This window comes from Drosophila kikkawai, chromosome 2L (genome assembly GCF_030179895.1).
Source record: "Drosophila kikkawai strain 14028-0561.14 chromosome 2L, DkikHiC1v2, whole genome shotgun sequence".
In the NCBI taxonomy this organism is placed as follows: domain Eukaryota; kingdom Metazoa; phylum Arthropoda; class Insecta; order Diptera; family Drosophilidae; genus Drosophila; species Drosophila kikkawai.
Window position 1 is genome coordinate 7,984,043 of NC_091728.1, and position 13,789 is coordinate 7,997,831.

General features: G+C 38.9%; 1 protein-coding gene across 7 annotated transcripts in view; it reads right to left on the reverse strand.

Moving 5' to 3' along the window:
* The window catches only part of bru1 (bruno 1), a 111,343-nt gene that overhangs the window by 17,209 nt on the left and 80,345 nt on the right, over positions 1–13,789 (reverse strand). The window lies entirely within an intron of this gene.

Consider the following 13,789-nt stretch of genomic DNA (forward strand, 5'->3'; position numbering starts at 1 on the left):
CCATAATTTAAATCGCTCTTGTCCCAAAAAGAAAAATAAACAAACTTGGCGTGGCGCTGTGACCTCATTAGTTCCAATCAAAGCCACAAATTCAAGAGGGTTTCCAATTTAACTATAGAAAATGCTTTATATTATTAAAGTAAGCAATTTAATAAAATTCAATACAGCCATTAAATAAATTCCAAGTGTTCGCTCTCCCAAGTAAATCCCTGTTCCTAGACTCTTAGTCCACGCAAATCTTAAGCGGCATTCAATTTAAAGTTTAATTCTTCCACCAAAGCAGTGGGAAAACTTTACCTTTAAGTTTTTGCCAGAAGAGAAAGAGCTTTAGTTTTAAATTATTAAAACGTAGGAGAAGACCAGGCTTAGTTGCCGTAGCTATTCCGCCACTTCTCCTTTCTTCCTTCCTACACAACTCGTTGGCCAGCCAGGAGGCCAGGATGGAAAATGGACGAGTTGAGGCAAGGCGATTCCACTCGGTGAGCCGGCTTCGGGGGTAATGCAACTAATCTGCTTCTAGTGGCGCACATTAAGTGTTGCCACGCTTTCGACTTTAATTTCAAAACATAAAGCAGAAAGGCGTGGGGTGTGGGACGGGTGGTGTGCGGCCAAAGTGCGGGCCACTTCTGCAACCTATATACACACGCACACACACACAGCCAGAGAGGACTTTATTTTTTCCTTCCTCTACTGCTAGAGCGCTGGCCATTTTTGCATGCAACTCAACCTAACCGAGCGACCACTCGAAGCCCCAACGCGAACCCCCACTCTCAAGCCAGGGAACCGAACCGAAGGGTTAGATTCTGGAAAACCCAAACCAAAACCAAATGCAGAGCGAACGAGCCATGACATCGACGTTCTTCTTTTGCACTCTCCTCCAGCAGGCTTTCGCCTCTTTTCCTTTGGATCCTGGATTCTGTAATGAGTGGGTTATGCAAAATGTGGAGTTGTGATCGACCCAAGATATACTCATTGAATTGAAATATTTCTTTCGAAAATTAATTAATAATTTAATACAATTCGTAGTTTTTATTAGGATTGTTTTCTGCATTTTAATTGGGAGAGTATATATATTAAGAGTACCAATTTACCGCTCAGCTCATCATACCCCCAGCATAATACAAAGAGTAGTTAGCCGTGCATAAAAACGGGTCATATTTGCCGCCATTCCAGCCCAATGTGTGTGTGTATGTGCCCGTGCATCCTTCAGTCAACCCACCTCCCACTCATTTTGTTCCCCTTGGCATCCCGCACTTGGCTTAGCTTATTTATGTCACAAATATGAGCCAAAGCGTACGCAATGCCACGTATGGATGGACTCGCCTCGGATATGGCACCTGTGCCCCGCCGCCTCCCAACGCCACCCACTTGCCTCACTAGAAACTCACCCTCTCCGCCCACACCTGACGCTGCTTTTGCCACTTTGCATGCATCGCTGCGTGTTTGGCATATTTAACAAATTTTCACAAAAATAATGTAACTCTCCATGCCGAGAACTCGCCTCTCTCTGCTGTTGTTGTGGCTGCGGTTATTTTCGCCGATCCACACATACACGCAGAGAAAAGTGGGGGGCTGGGGAGTGGTGAAAAGTGAGTGGCAAAATCTAATCAAGCGCTGCGGCAACGGCCACACACACACACAGATAGACATCGCCATCAAAATGCACAGGGAAAACACACAGGGAGGCACACACGCTGACTGAGACAAGCAATAAGCCACATGATGAAAAGTCGACCCACAAAAGCAATTTAACCTTATTGAAAGTAGCGAATGGAAAAACGAATAAGGGGCAACGTCCAACGTCCGTTGGTATTGTAAATATTTTTTAAATTTTATAAAATGTTAAAATCGGGGGTAAATGTATAAATATACTAACAGATTATCAAATTGGATTCCCTTATTAACAATATTACGAACTACTTCTTTATTGATCAAATTTACTAAATATTTATATAATAAAATTTTAATATATAAAATATAAACCAAAAACAAGCTATATCATAAAACGTATAAATGTGGAATCCTTATATCAAGCAACACCTAACTTTCACTTTTTCAGTCGAATAACGGTTTCACATAGGTACATATGTATATATCACCTTTTCACCTGCCTAATGAAATTTTCTTTCCGCCAAAAGCCAGACCCTACCATTCAGTCCAGACTCGAATGCATTATTAAATTTAATTTCGAGCCAGCCAGAAGAGCTGCCGACAAAATTATGGCAAATACTTTGGCTCTTGTATAAAATTTAAATTTTAATCGACAGTTAAACGGAGGGCAAAATGTGCTTCCAAAAATGTTCGTATTTCAATTGCGGGATTTGCAGTTTTCTGGGCGGTTTTATATTCCTTTTTTTTTCAATACTCTTTTGAAAGGAGAGTTATTACGGCTAATTCAAGTTGTTTAAATACAATAACATGAGGTCTAAATTCTTGGGTTTTCTATATATTCTGACTTGAAATACATTTTTTATTTTCAGTATACTTTTTTGTGGGGATTGCATAAAGGAAATTTACATTTTAATTGGATTGAACTTGTGTTGCTTTGCTGCGTTTAATCTATTTTCCTTTCTTTTCTTGCCTCACACATAAAAGAAAATATTGAATATCAAATGGAGTTGCAAAGAGGAGAAAGTTGAAGTACAGCAGCAGTAGCAGCACCAGAAGCTAGCTAGCAAAGGACTGCTAACGAGGATTATGCATATATATCACAAATAATTGCAGTAACAAGGGGAACTTTGGCGTATAAATTTCCATTAAGAGGCGGCGCCCGAAGGAAATAAATTCAAACACCCTTCGATAATAAAAAGGAGGACGACGAGAAACCAATTTCAACAAACTTGCCTCATTTATCAATGCGGCCCAAACGATGGACAATAGTTCGTACAGGTTAATAAATCGATATGACATGAAAGCCACAGAAATGTCCTTGCAACAACAACAAGCCAATAAAATGAGCCACAAAAAAAAAAGAAAAGAAAAGAAAAGAAAAGAAAAGAAAAGCAGAGAACACCGAAGAAACTACAAGGGAAACATAAATTTTCATGTCGGGGCAATAAAAAGGACATGTTTTTGCTGCATACACGAACAGATATCCTTACACATACATATCCGCTGCCAGGACCAACAGCAATAACAACAACATAATCAAGAACATAACAATCAGGCAAGAAAGTGAGTGAGAGGAACAGAGATGGAGGATTGCTTTGGAAATTATTTGCATTTTTACACATTTTGAGGGTCAAGCTAAGGACACGAAGGACTCTATATATAGAGAAGAAAAAGGGCGGGCAAATATGAATGGATGTCCATTATAGTCCTGTATGCGGGGTTAAAACTTTTGATTTGAACAATGCGTACGAGTGTGTGTGTGTGTGTGCGTTGTTACTGTGATAATGGGTTTCTGTGTCGAAGAACTTTCAACTTCCTTTATTGTATTTTATGGTTCCCCCTTTTTTTTTTTTTTTGGGTTACACTTCCCTTTTATTATGCCCTTTCTGGCGGTATGTTGTGTGTGGGAAGTGAAAGTAAGTAGTTCCAGTTTGATTATGATAATAACATATATCTGCATAAAAAACGAGAAAGGTTTCGCTTTTATGGCCTTCACCCCAAATAGAAACCATTTTTATCAATATTATATGGAAAATATGCAAATCCTTGATAGGCCTTAAAAATAAATAAGGACATTACTAGCGAAAGAAGGGATAATCGCAAAACAATCGAATTTTCAAAGCAATATATTTTTATATTCTGAAAATGAAATTTACAGAGGCATTCAAATTTTTATTATAAAATTAATCCCAAAAAGCATATTCAAAAAGAGAAATTAAGGAATTCTAATACCAACTTAAAGCTGCAAGAGTGTTCTTTAGCACTAAATCACTTTCCAATTGCTTAGTCTTTATTTTTTCAAATTCCTAGACCAACTTCTAGTACATTTCGCTTTAACCCCAGCTGAAGCCGAGTCTTCAGTGTGTCACTCAATTGGACAGTCAGTCAGTCAGATAGGTCGGTCAGTCCCTTGGTTGGTGCCGCAATCATTCAGTCAGTCCGTCAAGTCTGCCACTCTAGCCAACAGCTGCCAGAAAGGCAGCTAAGCAAGCTCTGGGAATGCATTTGCATCTCCAGCACAGCTAAGAGGCCTGCACCTCCAGCGAGAGAGCCAGAGAATCGCATCATCTTCTCCCGGCAGTCCCAGGACTTTTCTCGCCTTCCTATTTGGGCCAAACAAAGTGTAAAGTATTTCACTAAAAACCAATTCATTTGCATAAAACGGCAACTAGTCTGGCTGCCTGGGCCCAAGTAAAAAATGGAGCAAGAGTCGAGTCGAGTCGAGCCGAGTATGTGCAGCTATGGAATGGAAACTGAACTGAAAACTCGGCTGGCTTTCAGATTAGAGAATGCCATGGTTATGCCATCGGACTATAAATGGGTGCCAGCCAGGCCAAATCATTCCAGTTACTGTACGCTGTAAGAAAATATGTGCACTTCTCTGAATTGTAACTTAAAAAATAAATTTTTAACAGAAATGAAATTCATGAAATACTTCATTTTCCTTTCAATAAAGCTCTTTAAATATTTTGTATGGTTCAATTGTTACTTTAAAATGTATAATTTGAAGTAACTCTTTAGTTTTTGTTAGTGCTATAACCAACTGAGGGTCGAGTGCTGCATCTATGTGGGTAAATGGCACACGCTGCGCTTTTTCCCCCCCGTAAAATGTGAAAATGCATTAGGCAGCAACAACAACAAAAGCATCCAGAGCCACTAAATGAACCAGGAGGAGGGCGGTGGAAAGTGAGAGGGACTGAACACACACACCAAAAAAATAATTTTATGCGGGTCCAGTCTAGGCCAGAGAGCGGCCCATAGGCAATGTGGCTTCTGTGGCCAGGATCAGAGAAGACCACCGACGAGCCAGAACTGCTGCTGCACATTTTTTGGGTCAAAGCAATTAAAGGTTATAAATTTGTGCCGGGCTGCTCCTTCTTCCCCCTCTACCTCGCTGCTGGCTGGCACATTCAGTGTGCGAAAAATTACGTTTTTTGTGTAGCTTTCTTTGTTAAATTTTCTATATATGTGCCGCCGCCACTCCTTTCTGTACGGCGGCCCAGTCACGTTTACGTGGTGGCCACGTGGCCAGGCAGTTCATTTAACGTTTAATTTAGCAGAAAATTAAAGTCCAGTTAAAATTTGCATGGCAATTTGGCCAGCAGAGATTTATGGAGTAACAAGTGATGGTGTTACGGTTGGCAACCAAGGGTTAAAGGTTCTTAGATAGGACGAGATAGGGTAGGGTAAGTCACACACTTTGATGGATAGTTGAAACGTGATTTAATAGGAAAGGTATTTTAAAGAAAAATTCAGAGAAGAAACGAAAAATGTACAATTAATATGGAGAATTAAAAAGAAAGTAAAATATAAATACAAACAACTTATTTAACTTTCTCTACATATTTAACTACCTTGACACGGTTCTTCACGCTGCTCTGTAATTTTATTCCCAACCCAAGCCTTAAAAATTAAGTGAAAAATATAAATTCACTTTTCTTGAGAGAGAGAAAAAGCGATGCCAGGACAATGTCCTTTTTTGTATGGGTCGTCCTGGCATCGACTGCCTGCTGAAGTGTATTAAACAGGAAAAGTGTCAGGCCAGCAACACGTGTATGTCAATGATTTAACCCACACAAACGCATATTCATATGGGCTGACATTTTAACATTTCTCGCAGGCTGAAATTATTGTTAAATATATATACACGGAGCAATATCAGGCTGGGCGTTAATAATGTCGAAGTCAAGTGTAAACTTGTGGCCGGGTGATGAGTGAATGAGGGCCAGGGAAGTGGTAGGTCTGCGTTGGACATATCCAGGTGATAAAGACCCAGGAAAAAAAGACAGGTTTTAAATATGTTTACCAGATGTTGTTCTCTTTTTCGTCTCGCTTGTGGTTTGGCATCAACAGATAATGAAATGAAGGGCGGAAATTGTGTGCGGAAAGGTCGAAAAATCAGCATCAGTCGGTGGAGGCTGCTGATGGAAAAAGATTCCAGGCAATTGACGTTAAAGTTTCAAGAATGAAAAATATGCTGGAATTCTGACAAGTAAATTATTAACTAAAGTTAAAGGAAAATCGTAATTAAAAGAAATTGCAAGAGCAGGCAAGAAGGTCGATGTGCATATACTCTTTTTGATATAGAAATTGGCTAGTTAGTCTTTGAGCTTTTTCCTTCTTTAGTTTCTACACTAAATTCACAAATAAATTCCCATCTCGTATTTATTTTGGCAACAATTAAGCAACAACCTTTCGGGTCATGGGCAATTTGCTTAATGACAACATCTTGGCAATTTTATGTTGTATCCTTCCCGATCTCAATCCACCGTCGAATGACAATAAATTGCCTTAATTACCCAATTTTAAAAGGCAGGCAAAGGAGACCCGGCTACAGAGACCGAGGAAACCAGGGACAAGGATATACATCGTAATGTGGATGTAAGGCAATTTGGGCAGCTGACGAGTCCTGGCAACTCCTGCGACAAGGTAGATAACACTCAACATCAACAGACCATCAATAAGAGAGTGGTCCACCATGCGGAGGAGGATAAGGATGAGCTGGTAACGAGGTCGAAGGGCAGCTGTGCACAGGGTGAATGAGGAACAACAACTGACCAGGACAGTCAGAGATGGCAATGAATTAAGCAAGAATCGCTCATTCTCGTAGGTTTTTAATATAAGAACTTTTATAAATATAAATATAATTTGGCTTTTAAATTTCTTTAAATAAATTCTAATTTGGGATCCCGTTTCAGAAACGTCTTTTACCAATTTTAAAGTTTTTTCTCTTCTATGGAACCTCATGTTACATTGTCTTCATATTTTCCCAAAATATTATAAAGGATATATTTTTCCCCCCATGATAATCTCTCATCTCTAGCTAAAGTTCGAATTACCGCGGGCGAAGAAAACTCATGGATTGGGTACAGGTTCGTGTGGGAATCAGTGAGGAAACTGAGATGTGAATCGACGACTCCTACCTGGCACCGCGTACGGTGATGGATGCGACGATGGCAGCCAATATGCTGAATTTATTGGCGGATAGGATTTATGCGTGGTGCGGTTCGTTGGGGAAGTGGATACTCCTGCTCCTACTCCTGTTAAAATTCCTGCACCGGCTGCTGCTCCCGATGATAATAATGTTGATGACGATGACGGGGCAAAGGACAATGCGGCTGCAATGTCGCTGTTATTGGATAAATTCTCAATTACCGAAGATAATTGACTGTTGCTGCTGTTGCCCGCTATGAAGGCAACATTCGCGTCTGGCTCAGATGCCTCAGAAGTTCCGCATCCGCATCCCTGGGCCTCGCATTCGCATCCGTTGGCTTCTTTTTGGCTATTTACGAAACCGATTGCAGCTGAATTATTTATCATGTCAGTTGATGATGATGATAAAGGCAACGGCGACGGCGAGCGGAGAAGAGAGAATTCTTGAAAATATTTCACACTTACTCTTACACAACTACACACACTCACACAGATACTCACAACACCAGACACACACAGAAAACACACACTCAAACAGAGAGCAGAGAGCGTTAAAAACAGAACAAGTATCCAGAGTGTTCTTGTCTCGAACGTGTCAGTCAAGTGGAAAATTCAATAAGCATATATAATAAATATTAAACACGAATATTCAACTCAATTATCAGCCAGTTAACACTTCTCATCCCATACGCCGGTTTTATTTATTTCTGATATTTTGTGGAACACGCAACGATTTTTGTTGATTTTGCTGCTGCTCCTTTTGGATTTTAGCCACGCACAATTAGAATATTATTTAATTTTTACTTTGATTTTGTTCGCCTCCTCCTTTAAACGTTTAACGTACAACAATCAGGTGTATAAAGTAGATGTGAACACACAAAATGGTTTAGTTTAATTTCCTCCGATTCGATATTTGCCATAAAACAATGAACAAGAATTAATTTTGTGAGTTTCTCTTGGAGTTTTCGCACTTTTAGCGTGTGATTTTCAGTCTTTTCTTTCAGACACAATTGCTGGCATCGAGAGTTCTTCCCTGTGATTGCAATTAATGCGTTTGCCCACTCGGCTTCTGCTTTTATAGATCCCTCCTTTAATCGCTACTAAATATAGTTCCTTCTGCAGAATAATACGAGGAAAGAATGCGATGGCTGCTGGCGCTTGACCGATCTTAATTCGTATTGTTTCGGTTCGAAGCTATTCAATGCGATCGGATTTATCTCAGGCATGCGACATTTAGTCGCGCGAAATTGGAAGGGGGCAGGTGATGAATTGTTTTTGAATATAGGGTGCAACAAAATGTAGAAAATTATTTAGTTTTTAAGAAATGAATTACTTAAATATTAAAATTTTTAATAGGTTTTAATATTTAAGGTATTATTACTTATCCTATTCGCATAACCAAGTTGCAGCTTTCTATCTCGCTCGCACCTGCACTCGGTTAGTCGAGTCCCAAACCAAGATTTTGACCTTAGGCGAGCAAATGTCGTTTTTATTTATAATTTTAATTTAATTTAATGCAAAAAAGCACACTAGCCTATGGTTTTTTTTTACTTAATTACATGGTATTTATTTTTTAAATAAAAACTCACATTAATCTTGTGCATTTGTTTAAAATCCAAATTAAATGTAAACTTCTGGCTAGACACCCTTTGTTCACGCTTATTTTGTTTGTATTTATATATATTTCATGTATATATATTTCAGCTATTCTTTGTCACTTCACTTTCACAGCCTTCCCATCTCACCGATAAGTTTCGTTGTGATTTAAACAAATTCTTGTATATGCAAAGGCTCGTTTTTTATTTACTTTTTTCCCCTTTTTTAACAACAACGAGGACGTCGACGACGACGACGAGAACGACAACAAATGCGTATTGGCGAAATTCGATTCACTAAAAATAAATTGACATCAATCAGGGGGCAAAGGAAAAAGGAAAAGTCATCAGAACCAGACGACGACGATGGCGATGGCAACTAATTAAGCAACGTCACACATGCAACGTCCATTAATGAAAGCGAATGAAAAAGGGACAGGAGACGGAAGGGATATGCTTCGTATTTAAATACCAAACAATAGGCTCGATTACAAATAAAAAAGCGAAAAACAAACGAAATGGAATTTTAGCACGTACGCGAAATCGCGGGAAAATAAATCAAGTTGATTGTTTGCACAGTCGAGTCTGGATGTCCCCTCGATTCGAACTGATTGACGTTGGAAATGCAACTAACGCGAGTTCCAAGATCTAGACCCTAAGGCCCACATCATATTAGATCTCATTTCATCTCAAGCGAAGATGATTCTCAGCTGGAAAAACTTGATTAGCAACTTGGGCTTCGTTGTGAAATTGTTGGACCTGAGCTGAGCTCTTTTAAATGACTTTTAATGTTGGTTTAGCTTAGTTTACTTTTTATTCTCATCCACATTTGATGAATGTGTGTTGTTTATTCTTTGCTCATTCGCGTCTACCATGCGCCCACTGTACACCTTACCACCTGATGCTAATGAGTTAATTAACAAGTTTTGCGATGCCACTTTGTTGTTCACAAAAAAGTTGGCTTAGAGAGAACCTTAGAGAAGCACACACGCACTCCGAAAGTGCGAGGTAAAGTTAGAGGATTGAAAGGGAAACGAAAAATAAAGAGAACACAAGTTTTGTATATGAAAAATATCTAAAAATATGATAATAAACTATGAATATTCTTGTATTAGTTAAATAATTAAATCACTTCTTCAACTATAATTTCGCACCATCTCAAACCTTTCTTGTCCTTCAGACATCATCCTTATAAAATATACTTTACATTCAACTTTCACCTTCTGGTTGACTCATTGATTTCCACACCAACCAGACAGCTAGAAATGCAAATACAATATGTAATTTGTTCAAGGTTCCCTACTCGTGTTACCCCCTGGCAAAACTTTTTGCCGTAATTTCTTGGCACATTTTGCATTTCAGCGCCACAAAATGAAGACTCATATATGGGAGGGTTGTGCCTTGCGACTTTCCTTGACTTGCCATATATAATGGCTAATTTGAATTTTTATCATGTTTACAAGCAAACAATACGTGCATCATCATCATCATCGTCATCATAGTCGTGGCAGAAGGAAGGAGCTGCTGCTGCTGTTGTTGACGCCGGGAAAACCTCGCACAACATTTGCATATCGATTTCATATGCAGTAAGGAAAAATTCATATGTTCCCGCGACTTTTCCACAACCTCTCGTTCTACCGAACCTACTGCTGTCGTCACCCCCATTCATTTCCACCCATCTCTAGAGTAAATGCAATCGTGCCTTTTTCTGCTTCTACGAAATTGTATGGAATAAACATGAAGATGTTTACTCCTTCGTTGCTCTGTCACTTTTTCTTACTTTTGAAAATGTATGAATTTAAGACGAATAAGGTTATGGTTTTGAGTCTTAAAATAAATTTTAAAGTAATCCAATCATCAAAAAGCATGTTAATAGTTTATAATTATATTCAAAATTATATAAAAACCTTGATTAATAAAAATCTTATCAAAGGGGTTTTCATTATAAGAATTCAATCTTCTTAGATAAAAATATCCTAAGACAAAATACTTCTAATAAAATACACAAAGAGCAATATCAACTTTGTTGCTGTAAAAATAAACTTTCCGAATTTTCATCAGCATTCATTTTGCTGCAACCCCACAGAAGAATGAAAAGAAAAGGAAAAATGCGGAATATTTTCAAAATTTAATAACACTTTCGGAACCCTCGACCTGACTTTCTCCATAATCCCATCCCTCATCCTATTTTCGTCGTTGTCTGTTTGAAGTTCGCTTGCATGTAAATTGCTCTGATTACCGCGTTGCAGTTTTTCTCACCTTGCTCAGTACTTTCCCACCTTTTCCTCACTTTTGCTTACTCATTTGATTTGCTTGCGCATTTTGCTGTTGTCTCTCGTTTGCCAGCGTTCCCTTTTACTTAACCTAATGCAAATCGCCGTTATTATGCACTTCTCTACCCTTGGACAATAAATTCTCTTTGTTTCCCTTTTCCTTGAGGTATTTACGTCCTTCGGGTCTCTCTTGATTTTTCTTTTCAGGTTCAGAGGAAAGAAAAACCTAGGGAGTCGCCGCCAAGTGTCATAAAATTTAAATGCAATTCTTCTTTTTCCCTTTGCCACCATTTGGGTGGAAATGAGAAGTCATTTGTTCGGTATTTATGGTAGCGAGGGTTTTTCCAGAAAGCACTTTTCGTGGCTTGTGGTTTTATGTGTATGGGGGGGGTATGAGAGAGGTGCAATCGTTGATTGAATTTGTGATGAAAGATCAAAGGTAAACAACAAATCATTGAGGATAATTTTATTTGATTTTTTGAGTAAGGATATCGGGAAAATTTGGTTTTATTTATGGGTTCTTATTGAAAGGAAATTTGGCAGTAACAAATTATTCATCACTTATTCGTGCTTTAAATTATATTTAAAGTGTAATTGCAGTTCTACGACTCCCACCCACTGTCTCTATAAAACACGACTCTACTTTCATCAGTCATAAAGAGCCCATTAATTCCCCGAAGGGTACTTATACAATCAATACAAACTTAGCATTATTTCTCGAAAGTCTGCTGCAATTCCCACGCTATTTCAAGCCTTTGACTAGAGCACTCAATAAGAGCTATTTTAAAATGTGTGTATATATATATACACCCCAGTCGAAGAATCAGGAATAACAATGTCGAACGAGGCCAAAGAAAACCAATCAGAGGTTTGTCCTTCTTAGCCAAAAAGTATGCAACACTTTGGTGGGTGGTAAAACGGGTGGAAAAGCTGAGAAAAATTGGGAGTAAGCTGGGAGGTTCAGAAAGAGAACTAAGAAAGCAAGAGCCAAGCAGGAAACAAAACTCGGCGACTCACTCAAGCATTTTATTAAATTGCCACCTTCCGTTTGTTGTTACGTTTGAAACGACGCCATGCGACGACTGTGTCTTCTTTTCTATATATATGTATATATATTTTTTCGATTTCTAGACTGTGCGACTAACCCCCCGATTTCCTCTTTTACCTCCTCTCTTAACCCTGGCGGTAAACCAGAAAAAAAAAATGATAAAAAATAACTTTTTGGAAAAAATATTCCTGCCATCTTTTTCTATTATATCGTTTCCGCTGTTGGGCGCTCCTAGCAAAAGAACTTTGTCAGTTGTATTTGTTTCGGTTTTTTATTTAGCATTTTTTGCTTGCTTTTCTGTTTGTTGCTCTCTGGCGAGGTTAAAGTGCCAAATCACGAAACAAACAGCATTTCTCTCTGTCTAGTTTGGAATATTGAATTGAATTGCAATTTCGCTGGGTGTGTGCCGGGGAGTCGCCGTCGCCGTCGACATCGTCTGTCTATAATGCGGCAAATGTTGGATCGTGTCCAACTTAAATTTGCATTGAATTTGTTTTAGGCGCAATGCGGGCGGTCTCTGGCAAAGGGCTTATCTAAAATTGAAAAGCCCCACCCACAAATACTAGATTTTGAAACAATACTGCAAAATAAATATGTGATTAAATATAAATTTAGAAAACTTGTACGAAAACTAGCAAAGGAATTTATAAAATCAAGTATTAGAAGAGTTTATATACATAAAGATAAATTTAAACAACACTTTATTTTCATGTATCTTCATCTACTAGGAAAATCTAGATCATATTTACAAATTTCCTACCCAAATTTCACACTTTAATTAACATAATTTTGCCCTTTCTATTTTCTCCATTCCTCATTACCGCCATGATAGTGTGCTTATCCATCAACGTGTAAAAAATACACGAAAAAAATTAGTTAAGCACACACACCGAGGAAAAAGTTCAAAAAATTATTAAGCATACGACATGTTGTACAAGCGTAATTACATGCAGCTCAAAAGGGGGGAAGCTGGGGAAGTGTTTTCGGTGGGTGGCGAGTGAAATGAGATTGGCTGCTGCCAGGAAGCCTCGAAATGCTGGGTAAACTTTTTCCTCACCAGTTTTCAGTTTTTCAGTTTCTTTTTTTAAATTTTTTGTTACAGCTTGTTAACAATAAACGCCGCCGCCAGAGGTCGCCCAATTAAAAAGTGGCATTCGCCACAGTCTTCTCTGCCTGGCCCTTGCCCCCTCTCTCATTTTCGCCCCTTTAAAAGTCAACATTTTTGTGGTCACTTAAGCAGATTAATATCATGGGTGTAATTAAAAGAAGAGAGGCAGCAGCAGCCCCTCAAGTGAGGGTGGCGGGTTGAAGCTTCCTGTCTGAAAATTAACATAAATTAAAATATGCTCACCAACTTTTCGGAATTATTTTTTGTCGTCAGCCTTTTAAACTCTTTTTTTTTTGCTTTTTTGGTGAAGCATTTTTTGCTGGCTCACATAATTGATGGTTTTTAATTAACTGCCAAGTGACCGACAGCTGACAACGAAGTATGAAACAAAAGGAGCACGCGAATGAGAGTTCGATGAAAAATCCGTGAAATGTTGGAAGCAATTTCGTCTGCCGCTGTTTCCCTTTTTTTCCGGAATTTTCCCTTATACTGCCTCCTTGTACCGTTCCCCTGTCACGCGGTTCATCCCTCACACTCAACGTTGACCATTGCCAATAAAAACTGTCAAATACTATTGCCCGCTTTTAGGCTGGCCGCGTTTTTCGCACGCAATTTCCACGGCCACGGAATTGTGATCGCTTTCAGTTTGTCCCTCGCTCAGTCACGCTCTGTCTCTGTCGGTCGCTGTCTGTCTCTTTCGCTTCATTCGTCCTTGTTGCTG